Raw genomic sequence first — 14,990 nt, 5'->3', positions numbered from 1 at the left:
TAGGTTTTGATTAGTTATTTACATGGCATGGAAGAAATTGTGTTAGTGGATCCTGTATGGGGGATTAATTAAAGAGACATAAACCCCCTAGTTTTTCCTTCATGATCCTTCTATTATCTAATTTGTTTTGTTTTTCTGGTACCATTTGGTATCACCAGGAGCTGCTGATTGGTGGCTGCACATATGCCTCATGTTATTGGCTCACCCAATGCATTCAGCTAGCTCCCAGGAGTGCATCACTGCTTCTTCAATAAACGATATCATGAGAATGATGCAAGTTAGGTAATAGAAGTAAATTGGAATGCTGTTTAAAATTGTTTTCTCTATCTGAATAATAAAAGAAAAATTATGTTTTTTCATGCCCCTTTAAGTGTATGGTCTGTAACTTGAATGGCATATGGGAGTTAAGCACATGTAAAGAAGGGTAATGGTTAAAAGCAGTGGGGGTCAAATTCATACATTTGTAGTGGGGAGTTCACTTTTCGGGTTATTTGTGGATTGAGGAGGAGGTCACGGTTTAATTTTATTTCAGTTTAGGGTAAGCTCAGTGCAGAGGATTGCAGATTTTTGCTCATCAGTACTCTGTGCTATGACAAAGGGGTTTGCAATCATTATGGAGTGCAGCACATAGTAGAGTCACTTATGCTGTTGTGGCAACCTTAGATAGTAATAGCAGTTGCCAGGGCCGGCTCTATAATTGGTCTAGGGTAGACCACAGGCAATATTTGATAGAGGACGACACATAAGGAGTGGATATTCTGGCTAAGTGTTGCTAGCAAATATTACTCTCACACCAGGTCTATCTGCATTCTCTTTTGTAAAATTATCAAACTGCTAGACCTTGAGACTGAATATATTTGGGTTTAGATTTTAGAGAACAGCGAGTTGGGGTGTCATTTCATTCTTGGACACAGGCAGGGCCTCCACTAGAAATTTTGGGGCCCCTGACCATTGATCAGCCCCCCCAATGACATGTGCAATTTTTGACCAAGTGACTAAAACGTATATGCACTTTATTCTTAAGTGTAGTCAAACTTGGAAATGTTGTAAAGTAGGTAGTAACGTAGAAACACACAGACACACTCATACACTGAAACACAAACTCAAACATAAGGTGACAAAATGTCTTGTGTGTAGTTCTTGCTTGGAAAATATTACAATTTTTGAGCTTCACATTGTTGCACCAATTAGAGTATTACTGTCTACTAGTTAGTATTAAAAGCTTAAAGGTCCATACAAGACACTTTCTTTTTATTTATTGACAGTTTCTTATTTAGAAGACTAAAGTAATATTATATTAAATATTAACCTGTTTCATGTGCTAACAGGAAGTAGACTGCTGTTCGATTTCTCTGTATTTTTTTTTGGAAGTTGAATTACTGAGCTATATTTTGAGATTATGCCAAATCTCCACTAGATATAGACAACATCTGGACTCTAAAGCAATTTGATCAAAATACTGGTTATATTACACCTTCTGTAAACACAATGATTAATTTAATAACTATGTTAAAATAGCAGCTTCACACTTCTACTCACACCTATACTCTAACATACTATGTTCTTAAAATATGATAATTCCTTACTAACAAAATTGTATATGTCTATGTCTGTCTATCTATCTGTTTCTTTATCTATCATACTGGACTTAAATGATGTTATATTTTAGTTTTAAAACCCTGCATTTTAATATATAATAATAATATATTACTTATAGTTGACTTATAACTACAGAATTTCTGCTAGACAGTTTGTCACTGAAATTATTTGTAAGTCAGTTGTTGAAAGATTGCAACCTGTCTTCTTAATTTTTAATATTTACAGATCGACACATCATATTTCAATACTGTACTACAATTAAGTTAAATCCCAGTGGATTGATAGAAACTAATAAACCAAAAACAATGTATAAACAGTATTCATGAAGCACATATTCCTAGTTAATCAAATATTTTACATGTTAATAACTAACTAAATTATGCGTTTCTGACGACTGTCACTCTGGAAATTTGAATCTTGTCATAAAATTGTAAATCCTATTTTACAAGCCTCATGTACGTTTATACAAACCCTGTGTGCGCAATTGTGTAATATTTATTTATATAGCACTATGCAATTTTGTGGCATTATACAAATAAATTATAACAATAATAATATTAAAAACGTTTCTATTGACTATCAGACTGGTACTCCATAATCACAATCTGCACAGGCTTCCAGGGACACTATTAATGTGCTATATCTAACAGAGTGAAAAAGTAACTTTATTGTATGACACCTTTACACAACTAGTACTAGACATGCGCAGCAATGAATAATTTGTTTTGGGTTAATCATTTGGAATTAATATTCTTAAAAATACATTTTTCAGATAATTAATTTACTGCACTATTCGATGTTCGTTTTGTTTAAAATGAATACTGACTATTCAGTAACATTAATTCATCTTCATTAAAATGAATTTAAATGAAAAAGTATAACCTGTAGTTTTAAACTTACCTATAGCACACAGGGGAGCTTGCTAATCCATAGCCTTCTTCCTAGAGCCCAGGACCACGCTAATAAAAAGCTTAGCATGGCAGATCCCTCCTATTAGAGTCGCCAAACGTGGGCTCTATGAAGAATGGTTGGGATTTGGGCAGCTCTCCAGATTGATATAGGTAAGTATTTTACCATTTCAAGCAAATTTAATGAAAACAAATGTATACTAACATATTTTGTTGGTAGATATTCGTTTTCTTTAAATTAGTCTGTGCATTCATTTGGATAGTTGTTTCTTGAAAAAAAAAATCCATATTTTTGTTTACAAAACAAATGCAAATGCTTAACCCCTTCCCGCTATTAGGACATTCAATGCCATCCTAACTGTGCTGGGCTTTAGCACCATTAGGACAGCATGGAACTGTCCTGAAGCCAAACACGCTTTCTGAATGGGATCGTGGCCTGAAGGGCTTGCCTAGCATCATAGACACTCCCCCTGACCCGATCCCATCATTGAAATATCACGATCGCGTGATTTCACTTTGTTTACATCTGAACTTTGTTCCGATGTAGACAAATTTGACCTGTCAGGAGAGGGTTAACTAGTACATATGCGGGGGGAAGGGTATGCAAAAACATATTCACTATGAGAAAACACATAACTGCCTAATTATTTTAAGGGGATGTCATGATAATATTCAAATGTTCAAGTGCTAGGTGGGCGTATCCAACCATTGATCAAGATGGATGAATTTATTTATTTTTTTGTATTTATTTTTTCTTTATTGAAATTTTCAAAAAATACATTATGCAGACATCAATGGGTTACAATATTTCTAATGAACAAAAGTCAATTTCAATACTCTATTCTGTGTTCTTATATAGCTGTATCTGAGTTAGATTATTTAATTATTGACAGTCCCATTGGTAGGTATTCTGTATGGTTCTTCTTACATAAGTATTTCCTGTATTGTATGACAGTGCATTTTTCATAACATTTAACTAAACATAAACAAATTAATAATATTAACATCACTAACCAGAACAACTACTTGCAGTCTTTAAATCATTTCTATGCGTAACAGGCAAGGAAAAATCATCATGTCAACACATTTGTTCGATACAATTTATGCTTCCTAGCGTGGTTTAAGAGACATTAATGAGTAACTATCTTTCTATTTTCTTGTTATATACCCGCATATGAGTCCCAGTAGAGCATCATATCATGGAACATTGTCAACCTATTTGTTTTAAGGTAGAAGTACCTCTCTAGCATCAAGGCTCCCCTGACTTTTTCTTTCCAAAATTCCACTGTGGGGACCTTATCTGATCTCCACATGGAGGCTATGAGCTGTTTTGCTGTGTTTAACATGACGTGTATAACATTTCTTCTGATAACACACTGAACGTCTCTCAACATATTAAAAAGACAGACTAGTGGGTCACAAGAGATATTACAGGACATTGCAATGTTTATTTCTTTAATGATTTTCTCCCAAAAAGTTTTTATCTTCTCACACGACCACCAAATATGGCCCATATTACCTGTTTCCTGTTTACATCTCCAGCATTTCTCATTTGCAGATGGAAATAGGTGTTTCATTCTATTAGGTGTCAAATACCAACAAAATAATATTTTATCATTTGTTTCCAGGGCAAATGTTATATGTGCAGAGTGGGTTAAGTTATGATAGATCTCGTCCCAAACATTTGGGCTCTGCGCCCCCAGAAGTTCCCTTTCCCACCCTTTTGTGAAATTGTGAGGTTTTGGGGCAGTTGCTGTGAGTAGTAAATTGTATATGGATGAAATTAACCCTTTTTGTGGTATATTTGACATACACATCTTTCCCAAGGGTGTTAATTGTCTCAACAAATTATTCTTATCTCTGTGTGTCATAATGTAGTGATTTACCTGATGGTATCTAAACCATTGTTCAAAGAAGCTAACTCCTGTCTCTTGTATTTCCTTTCTCTGATTCAATTTCCCTGAGGTGGTTATAAGTGTAATGGGAATAAAGTCCCTCAATCCATATCTACCACTTGGCTGATGTCCCTGACCTTCTTGAAATTCAGGATTCATCAATATCGGAGTCAGGGGAGAGTAAGTGCCAGAAATGCCCCTATAATTATCACGTATGTGTTTCCAGTCTGATAAGGAATTTGAAACCGTGTGTGTGGTGTTACTCTGTATCTGAGATAGTAATTTGGGTATCCAGCATATCCCCCCTAGTTGTGGCACATCACTGACATCACATTCTATCTGAATCCAGTGTTTTGGTTCTTCCGTTCTATGCCTACACCATTCCACTATTCTCTGTAATGATATCGCCTGTTTGTATAGTGCTATGTTAGGTACTCCCAGTCCCCCCATGGCCTTATTAGCATATAAGGAGGATTTATTTACTTGCGCAGGTTTTTTTTTCCATATAAAGCTGAATAACGCTCTTTGTATTTTTAGGAGGTAGTACTGGGTATTGGGAAGTGGTAGCGTCTGTAGTATGTACAGAATTTTTGGCAATAATATAATTTTTGCTGTATTTACTCTCCCTATCCACGACATGTTTTTAGATAGCCACGAGGAGGCCTGGTTAGTAATACTATTCAAGAGTTTGGAGTAATTAAAAGTGCGAATTAGGTCTAAGCTATGTGATAGATATATACCAAGATACTTAATATGTCTCTGTTGAATTGCAAAGGGACTGTTCTTTTTGATATTGAACAATTCTACTGGAGGTATGTGTAAAGGTAATAATTCTGATTTACTAGGGTTCACTAGGAAGTTTGAAACCCCTCCATATTCTAACATTTCTGATTGTACCGCAGAGAGAGATTCTGAAGGACATGACAATGACATTAAAACATCGTCCGCGAACATCGATAGTTTGTATTCTCTATTTTTCATTATTATGCCCTTTATGTTGTTATTTAATCTTATTCTACTTGCAAAAGTTTCTAGGGAAAGGATAAATAAAAGTGGCATTTCGTATTTCGAATTGTTCTGAAAGCGTACCATTTATTCTAACTTGGGCGGTGGTGAAGGAGTATAGGGCCATAATTCTATTTATAAAAGGGAGAGGAAAATTGAATTTGTTTAGGGTTGTCTGTAGAAAGGTCCAATCTAATCTATCAAACGCTTTCTCAGCATCTGTGGAGAGGAATATTGATGGAAGTTTGTTAGTATTAATATATTCTAGAATATTTAATAATTTAACGGTATTATCCTTAGCTTCTCTCCGCGGCACAAAGCCCACCTGGTCCGGGGAAATCAAAGCTGGGAGCAATTTATTAATTCTGGACGCCAACACCTTGGCTAATATTTTCAGATCTATATTCAATAAGGATATAGGTCGATAATTTGCAGGGGTGTCAGGTTTCGTACCCGGTTTAGGGAGAACTGTGATATAAGCCTGTAGCATGGTGTCTGGCAATGTACCCCCATTATCAATTTGGCTAAAGGTATTTAGTAAATGAGGTGTCAAAATATGAGAGAATGTTTTGTAATATGACCCGGTAAATCCGTAGGGCCTGGAGCTTTTTCAGGTTTTAAAGATTTAATGGCTACTATTATTTCATTGTGGCTAATGGGGGCTTGTAATATTTCCCCATCAGCCTCGGACACTTCTGGAACCTGCGCTGACTCTAGGTATTCTAAACATTTAATTTCATGATCTGCATTATATCTCCTAGGGAAGAGATTATATAAAGCATGATAATAATTTTTAAAGGTATCAGCTATTCTTTTTGTGTCTTCTACTCTCTCCCCTGTAGGGGTTTTTATAGGATGTATATAAGTTTTTGCTTGCTTAGACTTGAGTAATCTCGCTAGCTGTCGCCCCGGTTTATTAGCTTCATGATAATATTTCTGCTTAAGCTTGAATGCCATCGACTGTGCTTTTTTATGCAAATGTGATAGCATTTTAGCTCTATAAAATTTGAATTGTTGGAGGATGTTGTCATCTTGTGGATGAAGTTTATGTGATAGGTCTAAGTTCTCAATCTCTTTAGCTATGTGATCATATTCCTCTCTCAATTTTTTATTTTTGTTGGCCTTAACTTTAATTAGTGAACCCCTTACGAAGCTCTTGTGGGCCTCCCACACCATAGCTGGTGCTATGTCCCCTTTAACATTGTGAACAAAGAATTCTGTAATTTCACTCTCTAGCTTTTCACATACCCCTGGATCCAATATTAATGTCTCATCAAGTCTCCAATTGAAATCCCTTATTGGGGCTGTAGGCCAGGTCACAGAGCATTTAACCATGGAGTGGTCTGACCACGCTGTATGCGAAATGTTTGCTAGTGTTGCGTTGGATAATGTTAAATGGTCTAATAGAATATAGTCTATTCTCGAATAGGATTTATTGGGGTTAGAAAAAAATGTATAATCCCTTCTATCTGGATTAGCAATTCTCCAAGGATCATGTAGTCCAAATGCATTTAAAAAGTGCCAAAGTGACCTCAATGTATTTTTTGCAATGTGTATGTTTGCATTTGAACTATCTAATTAATTGGCATATTGAAATCATCTAATACTATCAATTGTCCTTTCTGTATATCCCTAAGAAGGGGAATTATAGATTTAAAGAATATGGCTTGTTTGTGGTTGGGCGCATAAATATTTACTATTGTTACTATTTTATTATATAGGATTCCGCTTATGGCAAGGAATCTACCTTCTCTATCTTTTTTCTGTTCTAACAATTTAAATGGGGTAGACTTATGTATAAGGATGCTCACTCCATTAATCTTTTTTTTTGCATGCGCACAATGATAATGCTGCGGATAAGCGTTGTGCATAAACTTAGGTATGGATCCTCTTTTAAAGTGGGTTTCTTGTATACCTACAATCTCCCTTTGTGTCCTTGATCTCTAAGAGCTAATGATCTCTTATGTGGGACATTAAAGCCTTTTACATTTTGTGTTATCAATTGAATACATGTATCACCCATTTACATACCTTTTACCTCCTCCTCTTTTCCAGCATGATATTTTACCTGTATGTAGGATTGGATAATTCTGCAAGACAACTCTCAAAAAATTTCTAACAACATAACCTATAACAATACATAGAACTAATAACTGAACAAAATCATGATAATTGTATGGGGGAATGGTTAATCAATTCCAAACGGAATTTACTTAACCCACATATTATTTTCATATATGTTGCATACCATTCACCTCTCGTTACCCTCAATTTGCATATTAACTAAACAGTTCAAACAGTTGGTATGTGAACAATTACTAACATTAAAGAAAATGTACCATAATATTGACTATCGTCTAGACACTTCTCGAAAACTTGCTATATTCACATGGCTGCTTTCATATAGTAATCAATGAGCATTCAACTTGTGAAATAAGAAACAAATTTTTCAACTAGACACACATGTCATAGATGTATAACATACACTCTATCACTATTCTCACCACTGATACGGAATGTCCCATGGCAGTCTATTTTCAACCCGTTGGGATCACAGAGTTTAATGAAGATTGGGATGATGTTTTCTGAGACGTTGTCGTCTTAGTCTGGACCGTCTGCCATTCTTTGCATTGGGGTAAAGGGGCAATATGGGAAGATGGAGCTGTAGTGATGGCTTGTCTTGGATCTGAGTCTCCAGGAGGAGGTGTAATTTCTAGTTTCCTGCAAAAGTCTCCAATTTCTGATGGAGATGTACATATTGCCCTTCTGTTCTTCCATATTGCCATTAAGTGAAAAGGGTGGCCCCATCTGTAGTTGATGCTCTTGGTTTGCAGATGTTTTGTGAGCGGCAATAGCTCTTTCCTTGTAAGGAGAGTTCTGTTGGATAAGTCAGCAAAGAGCTGCAGGGTTGAACCTTCTTTCTGTATTGGGCGCTTCTCTCTTGCCGCTGTCATAATGCTTTCCTTTATTTGATAGTTGTTGATCCTCGCTATCACGTCCCTGGGGGGAGCAGATTCTGGGGGTTTAGGCCTCAAAGCTCTGTGAGCTCGATCTATGGCCACTTCTATGGTATCAAGTGTTGAGAACAGGGATTGCAGATATTCTTGCAGACCAGTGATTTCTACGGTCTCAGGGATACCTCTTATTCTTATATTATGTCTTCTGGAGCGGTTTTCCAAATCTTCCAGTTTGTCTTCTAATTGTACTATCACTTTATCTTGTTGTTCCATTTGGTCACTCATTTTGGTCAGATCTAAGGAATGAGCCTGTATGGTTTCCTCTAGGCCTTCCACCCTGTTCCCTATATCCACCAGATCTCTTTTAAGGTCTGCTATCTCCTCTTTTATGCACTGTTTAACTTGCACTATGAGAGTTGAAAAGTCTTTTTTTGAGGGGATAGAAGAAATTACATTTTTTGGAACTGTGACCATATCACCTTCGTCATCAGATTCTGACTCCGAAGATCCAGAGGTAGAGTGATGTCTAAGTGATACTTGTGCCATATCTTTAGGTGGTAGGGGGGTGGCTTTGAAATATTCATCCACAGTCGGTTTCATGGGTCCTCCTCCTTTGTTTGGTTTCCCCTTCTGTAAAGCTTTCCTGGGAGACATCTTCTGTATGCTTTAATTATATTCTATAAACGTTCACTAGTGTACAAGAACCCTCCAAGATTAACTGCTGTGTTGTTACCTAGTGAAAATCTGTCCTTTCTCTCTTGTAATCACTAGAAATTCAATGTAGGGTTCAATCAGCCCCTATTTCATAGATTGATTTAAGTGTCTTGGCGTTTCCTATACCCCTGATACCTTTACACAATTATTGAGGCCTGAGGTATGTGCGTGATCTGTCCCTTGTTATCTCCTTCTGGGGGGCTGAAAACTATTCCCCCTCTATATAAGCGAGGGACATGATAAAGCAGCTGTAACTTAAGCTAGTAGTATGATATAGATTAACCTGGCATTTTTGTATCTTCGTTCCTAATTAGTGCTTCATAACTACAGCGATGGGAAAGGGGGCTCTGCTCTCCCCGTCAACCTCCCATAAACAAGAGAAAAACAAAAGAAGCATGACCTGCAGTCCCTGTTTGTATAGCAAGTCCCCAGCTGCGTGACTAATACATCACCCGTGTGAAGAGATTCACATGTAGACACTGTCGTGCTGTAATGAGCAATGTCTCTCTCTTTATAGTATGGCAGGGTTCCTCTGCTTAAGCTATTATGAAGGTGGCAGATTAAGCTGACTCATAAGTAAATCCCTTGTATATATGTCCCCTGATTATGGATGTTATCCATGTGCCTCTTTGAAATTACAGTCCAGGAACCAGGGCTCTCATACAGCACTAGGAACAGAGCGATGTGTTCTATACTGCGTGTGCTGAGTAGCTAAAATGGCGCCCAGCACTTTTAAGTGCGTACAACTCTTTGTAAGTAATTTTGTGTGCGTTCCACATTAGATGTTTTGCTTCTTTTTATTTACTGTTCCCGGTTTTGTATAATTTAGGGCTGTTTGTTACTCACAAGTAGTATCATGTTTTACTCACTGAGTCCTGCAGCGCTCTCAGCCATCATAGTCCTCAAAAGCAATAGCAGGTGTCTTTTGCAAGTTTTGCGAGCTTCCTCATGGTCAGCGTAGCATCCGGATTGCAGGGGTGATAATGTTTGGCCTGTAGCAAGAGTTTTGGAGGTGTTGGAGCTATTGTTGTGGGCTAACACTCCGGAGCTCACCTAAAGTGCGGCCATCTTCATCAAGCGCCGGCTCCACCCCCCAAGATGGATGAATTTTAATATCGACTGAGAGTTGATAGATCCGCTGTTTATCTCCTGAACATCACACAATCCAAGTTTTACTCAGATACCATTGTACAGTTTAACCTCTGAGGATTAGGTTTATGTACTCTTTATGAAAAATCTCAGCCTAGCAGACTGGAATAAATGAGGCATGCAGTGGAGACCTTGTAAAGGCCTGGAACCTCATCCCCCCCTCTAGTTGTTAAGCAGTGATATCCACTGAACCAGATATCTAAGCTAGTCCACAGAGAATGTAAAGGACTGAAGTTAGCCTACATGGCTAAAATGCAACTCATGGGAACCTCGCTTCTGCAAACACTGGATGTGTTATTAAGCAGTCATGTTCAAAGTCTGGAAGACCTTATAACCCGAGAGTGGTGTTTTGAATATTATCCTTATTTTTATTATTATTATTATTATTATTATTTCAGTAGTGTACCTACAAAGTGTAATATGTGTTTAAACACAAAAAATTTTTTAGAACTAGACTTGTGGGCAATCGAAAAATTTGGTTTGCTTCGATTCGGGTCGTAAAAAAATTTGGTTCGAGACATTCGTAATAATTCGGTTTGTGATGGTAATTTGGTTTCAGAATTTATTTGTGTTGTTCTGAATTTTGAAATTCGGATGCATTCGAAACCGTTACCGAATTATTATTAATGTCGGACCGAATCTTTATTACGGACTGAATTGTTTTCTCTTGTTAAGTGTATCCAGTCCACGGATCATCCATTACTTATGGGATATTAACTCCTCCCCAACAGGAAGTGCAAGAGGATTCACCCAGCAGAGCTGCTATATAGCTCCTCCCCTAACTGCCATTACCAGTCATTCTCTTGCACCCAACGACTAGATAGGATGTGTGAGAGGACTATGGTGATTATATTTAGTTTTATACCTTCAATCAAAAGTTTGTTATTTTATAATAGCACCGGAGTGTGTTATTCCTTCTCTGGTAGAATTTGAAGAAGAATCTACCTGAGTTTTTACTATGATTTTAGCCGGCGTAGTTAAGATCATATTGCTGTTTCTCGGCCATCTGAGGAGAGGTAAACTTCAGATCAGGGGACAGCGGGCAGATTAATCTGCAAAGAGGTATGTAGCAGCTTATTATTTTCTGACAATGGAATTGATGAGAAAATTCTGCCATACCGATATAATGTAAACTCAGCCTTAAATGCAGTAGCAGCAACTGGTATCAGGCTGTCATGTATGTATATTTTACACTTCAGTATTCTGGGGAATGGCACTTCACTGGAATTATACTGTGTGCATAAGACTTTAGCCTAATTTGCAGGGACTGGCAACAGGCTCTTTAATAACACTTAATTTATGTTAAACGTTTTTTGCTGGCATGTAAAATCGTTTCATTTTCTGAGGTACTGGGTGAATAAAATGTTTTGGGCATTATTTTTTCCACTTGGCAGTTGTTTTATTTAATTTATGACAGTTTACTGATCTCTCTCACTGTTGTGTGTGAGGGGGAGGTCAAAAAATTCAGTCAGAAGCTCATTGTATTTCCTGCATGATGTCGCGCGCGCTCCGGCTCCACCTCCCCGGCGGGGCGGGCGAGACGGGCCGGCGGTGCGCCCGCCGCACGCGGCGGCGGGATCCCGCCTCGGCTGGGGCGCCCCGGCCTTCACCTGGTTCATCTCTACAGAACTCAGGGGTCTTCAAAACTTGTTTTGAGGGAAATAATCATTCACAGCAGAGCTGTGAGATTGTAGTTGACTGTGATAAAAAACGTTTATTTCTGTAACTTTTTTTTCTGCTATCAGGGTTAGTTATCCTTCGCTAATGGGAACAAGCCTTTGCAAAAATTGTGTTTTTTACAAAGATTTGATGCTATAACCTTTCAGTTTATTAACTTTCAACTGTCATAACTCTTTCTGTGCTTCTTATAGGCACAGTACGTTTTCATATTATAGTAAATTACTTGAAAAGTATTTCCAAGTTGCTAGTTTATTTGCTAGTGTGTTAAACATGTCTGATTCAGAGGAAGACATCTGTGCTATATGTGCTAATGCCAAAGTGGAGCCCAATAGAAATTTATGTACTAACTGTATTGATGCTACTTTAAATAAAAGTCAATCTGTACAAATTGAACACATTTCACCAAACAACGAGGGGAGAGTTATGCCGACTAACTCGCCTCACGTGTCAGTACCTGCATCTCCCGCTCGGGGGGTGCGTGATATTGTGGCGCCGAGTACATCTGGGCGGCCATTACAAATCACATTACAGGATATGGCTACTCTTATGACTGAAGTTTTGGCTAAATTACCAGAACTAAGAGGTAAGCGTGATCACTCTGGGGTGAGAACAGAGTGCGCTGATAATGTTAGGGCCATGTCAGATACTGCGTCACAACTTGCAGAACATGAGGACGGAGAGCTTCATTCTGCGGCTGACGGTTCTGATCCAAACAGATTGGATTCAGATATTTCAAATTTTAAATTTAAGCTGGAAAACCTCCGTGTATTACTAGGGGAGGTGTTAGCGGCTCTGAATGATTGTAACACAGTTGCAATACCAGAAAAAATGTGTAGGTTGGATAAATATTTTGCGGTACCGTCGAGTACTGACGTTTTTCCTATACCTAAGAGACTTACTGAAATTGTTACTAAGGAGTGGGATAGACCCGGTGTGCCGTTCTCACCCCCTCCGATATTTAGAAAGATGTTTCCAATAGACACCACCACACGGGACTTATGGCAAACGATCCCTAAGGTGGAGGGAGCAGTTTCTACTTTAGCTAAGCGTACCACTATCCCGGTGGAGGATAGCTGTGCCTTTTCAGATCCAATGGATAAAAAGTTAGAGGGTTACCTTAAGAAAATGTTTGTTCAACAAGGTTTTATATTGCAACCCCTTGCATGCATTGCACCGGTCATGGCTGCAGCAGCATTTTGGTTTGAGTCTCTGGAAGGGACACTTGAATCAGCTCCATTAGATGAGATTACACACAGGCTTAAAGCTCTTAAGTTAGCTAACTCATTTATTTCAGATGCCGTAGTACATTTAACTAAGCTTACGGCTAAGAATTCCGGATTCGCCATTCAGGCGCGCAGAGCACTGTGGCTAAAATCCTGGTCAGCTGACGTTACTTCTAAGTCTAAATTTCTTAATATACCTTTCAAAGGGCAGACCTTATTCGGGCCCGGATTGAAAGAAATTATCGCTGACATTACAGGAGGTAAAGGCCATGCCCTGCCTCAAGACAGAGCCAAACCTAAGGCTAGACAATCTAATTTTCGTTCCTTTCGGAATTTCAAAGCAGGAGCAGCATCAACTTCCTCTGCTCCAAAACAAGAAGGATCTGTTGCTCGCTACAGACAAGGCTGGAGACCTAACCAGTCCTGCAACAAGGGCAAGCAGGCCAGGAAACCTGCTGGTGCCCCGAAAACAGCATGAATTGAGGGCCCCCGATCCGGGAACGGATCTAGTGGGGGGCAGACTTTCTCTCTTCGCCCAGGCTTGGGCAAGAGATGTCCAGGATCCCTGGGCGCTAGAGATAATATCTCAGGGATACCTTCTGGACTTCAAATACTCTCCACGGTCGGAACAGGGACAAGGGTTTTACTCAAATCTGTTTGTGGTTCCCAAAAAAGAGGGAACTTTCAGGCCAATCCTGGATTTAAAGATCATAAACAAATTCCTAAGAGTTCCATCGTTCAAAATGGAGACTATTCGGACAATTTTACCCATGATCCAAAAGGGTCAGTACATGACCACAGTGGATTTAAAGGATGCTTACCTTCACATACCGATTCACAAAGATCATTACCGGTATCTAAGGTTTGCCTTTCTAAACAGGCATTACCAGTTTTTAGCTCTTCCATTCGGATTGGCTACGGCTCCGAGAATCTTCACAAAGGTTCTGGGTGCTCTTCTGGCGGTACTAAGACCGCGAGGAATTGCGGTAGCTCCGTACCTAGACGACATTCTGATACAAGCTTCAAGCTTTCAAACTGCCAAGTCTCATACAGAGTTAGTACTGGCATTTCTAAGGTCGCATGGATGGAAGGTGAACGAAAAGAAGAGTTCTCTCTTTCCACTCACAAGAGTTCCCTTCTTGGGGACTCTTATAGATTCTGTAGAAATGAAGATTTACCTGACAGAAGACAGGTTAACAAAGCTTCAAAATGCATGCCGTGTCCTTCATTCCATTCAACACCCGTCAGTAGCTCAATGCATAGAGGTGATCGGCTTAATGGTAGCAGCAATGGACATAGTACCCTTTGCACGCCTACATCTCAGACCGCTGCAATTGTGCATGCTAAGTCAGTGGAATGGGGATTACTCAGACTTGTCCCCCTACTCTGAATCTGGATCAAGAGACCAGAAATTCTCTTCTATGGTGGCTTTCTCGGCCACATCTGTCCAGGGGGATGCCATTCAGCAGGCCGGACTGGACAATTGTAACAACAGACGCCAGCCTACTAGGTTGGGGCGCTGTCTGGAATTCTCTGAAGGCTCAGGGACAATGGAATCAGGAGGAGAGTCTCCTACCAATAAACATTCTGGAATTGAGAGCAGTTCTCAATGCCCTTCTGGCTTGGCCCCAGTTAACAACTCGGGGGTTCATCAGGTTTCAGTCGGACAACATCACGACTGTAGCTTACATCAACCATCAGGGAGGGACAAGAAGCTCTCTAGCAATGATGGAAGTATCAAAGATAATTCGCTGGGCAGAGTCTCACTCTTGCCACCTGTCAGCAATCCACATCCCGGGAGTGGAGAACTGGGAGGCGGATTTCTTAAGTCGTCAGACTTTTCATCCGGGGGAGTGGGAA

The sequence above is a fragment of the Bombina bombina genome, chromosome 7, assembly GCF_027579735.1.
Source record: "Bombina bombina isolate aBomBom1 chromosome 7, aBomBom1.pri, whole genome shotgun sequence".
Classification (NCBI taxonomy): domain Eukaryota; kingdom Metazoa; phylum Chordata; class Amphibia; order Anura; family Bombinatoridae; genus Bombina; species Bombina bombina.
This window is presented reverse-complemented; position numbering follows the sequence as displayed.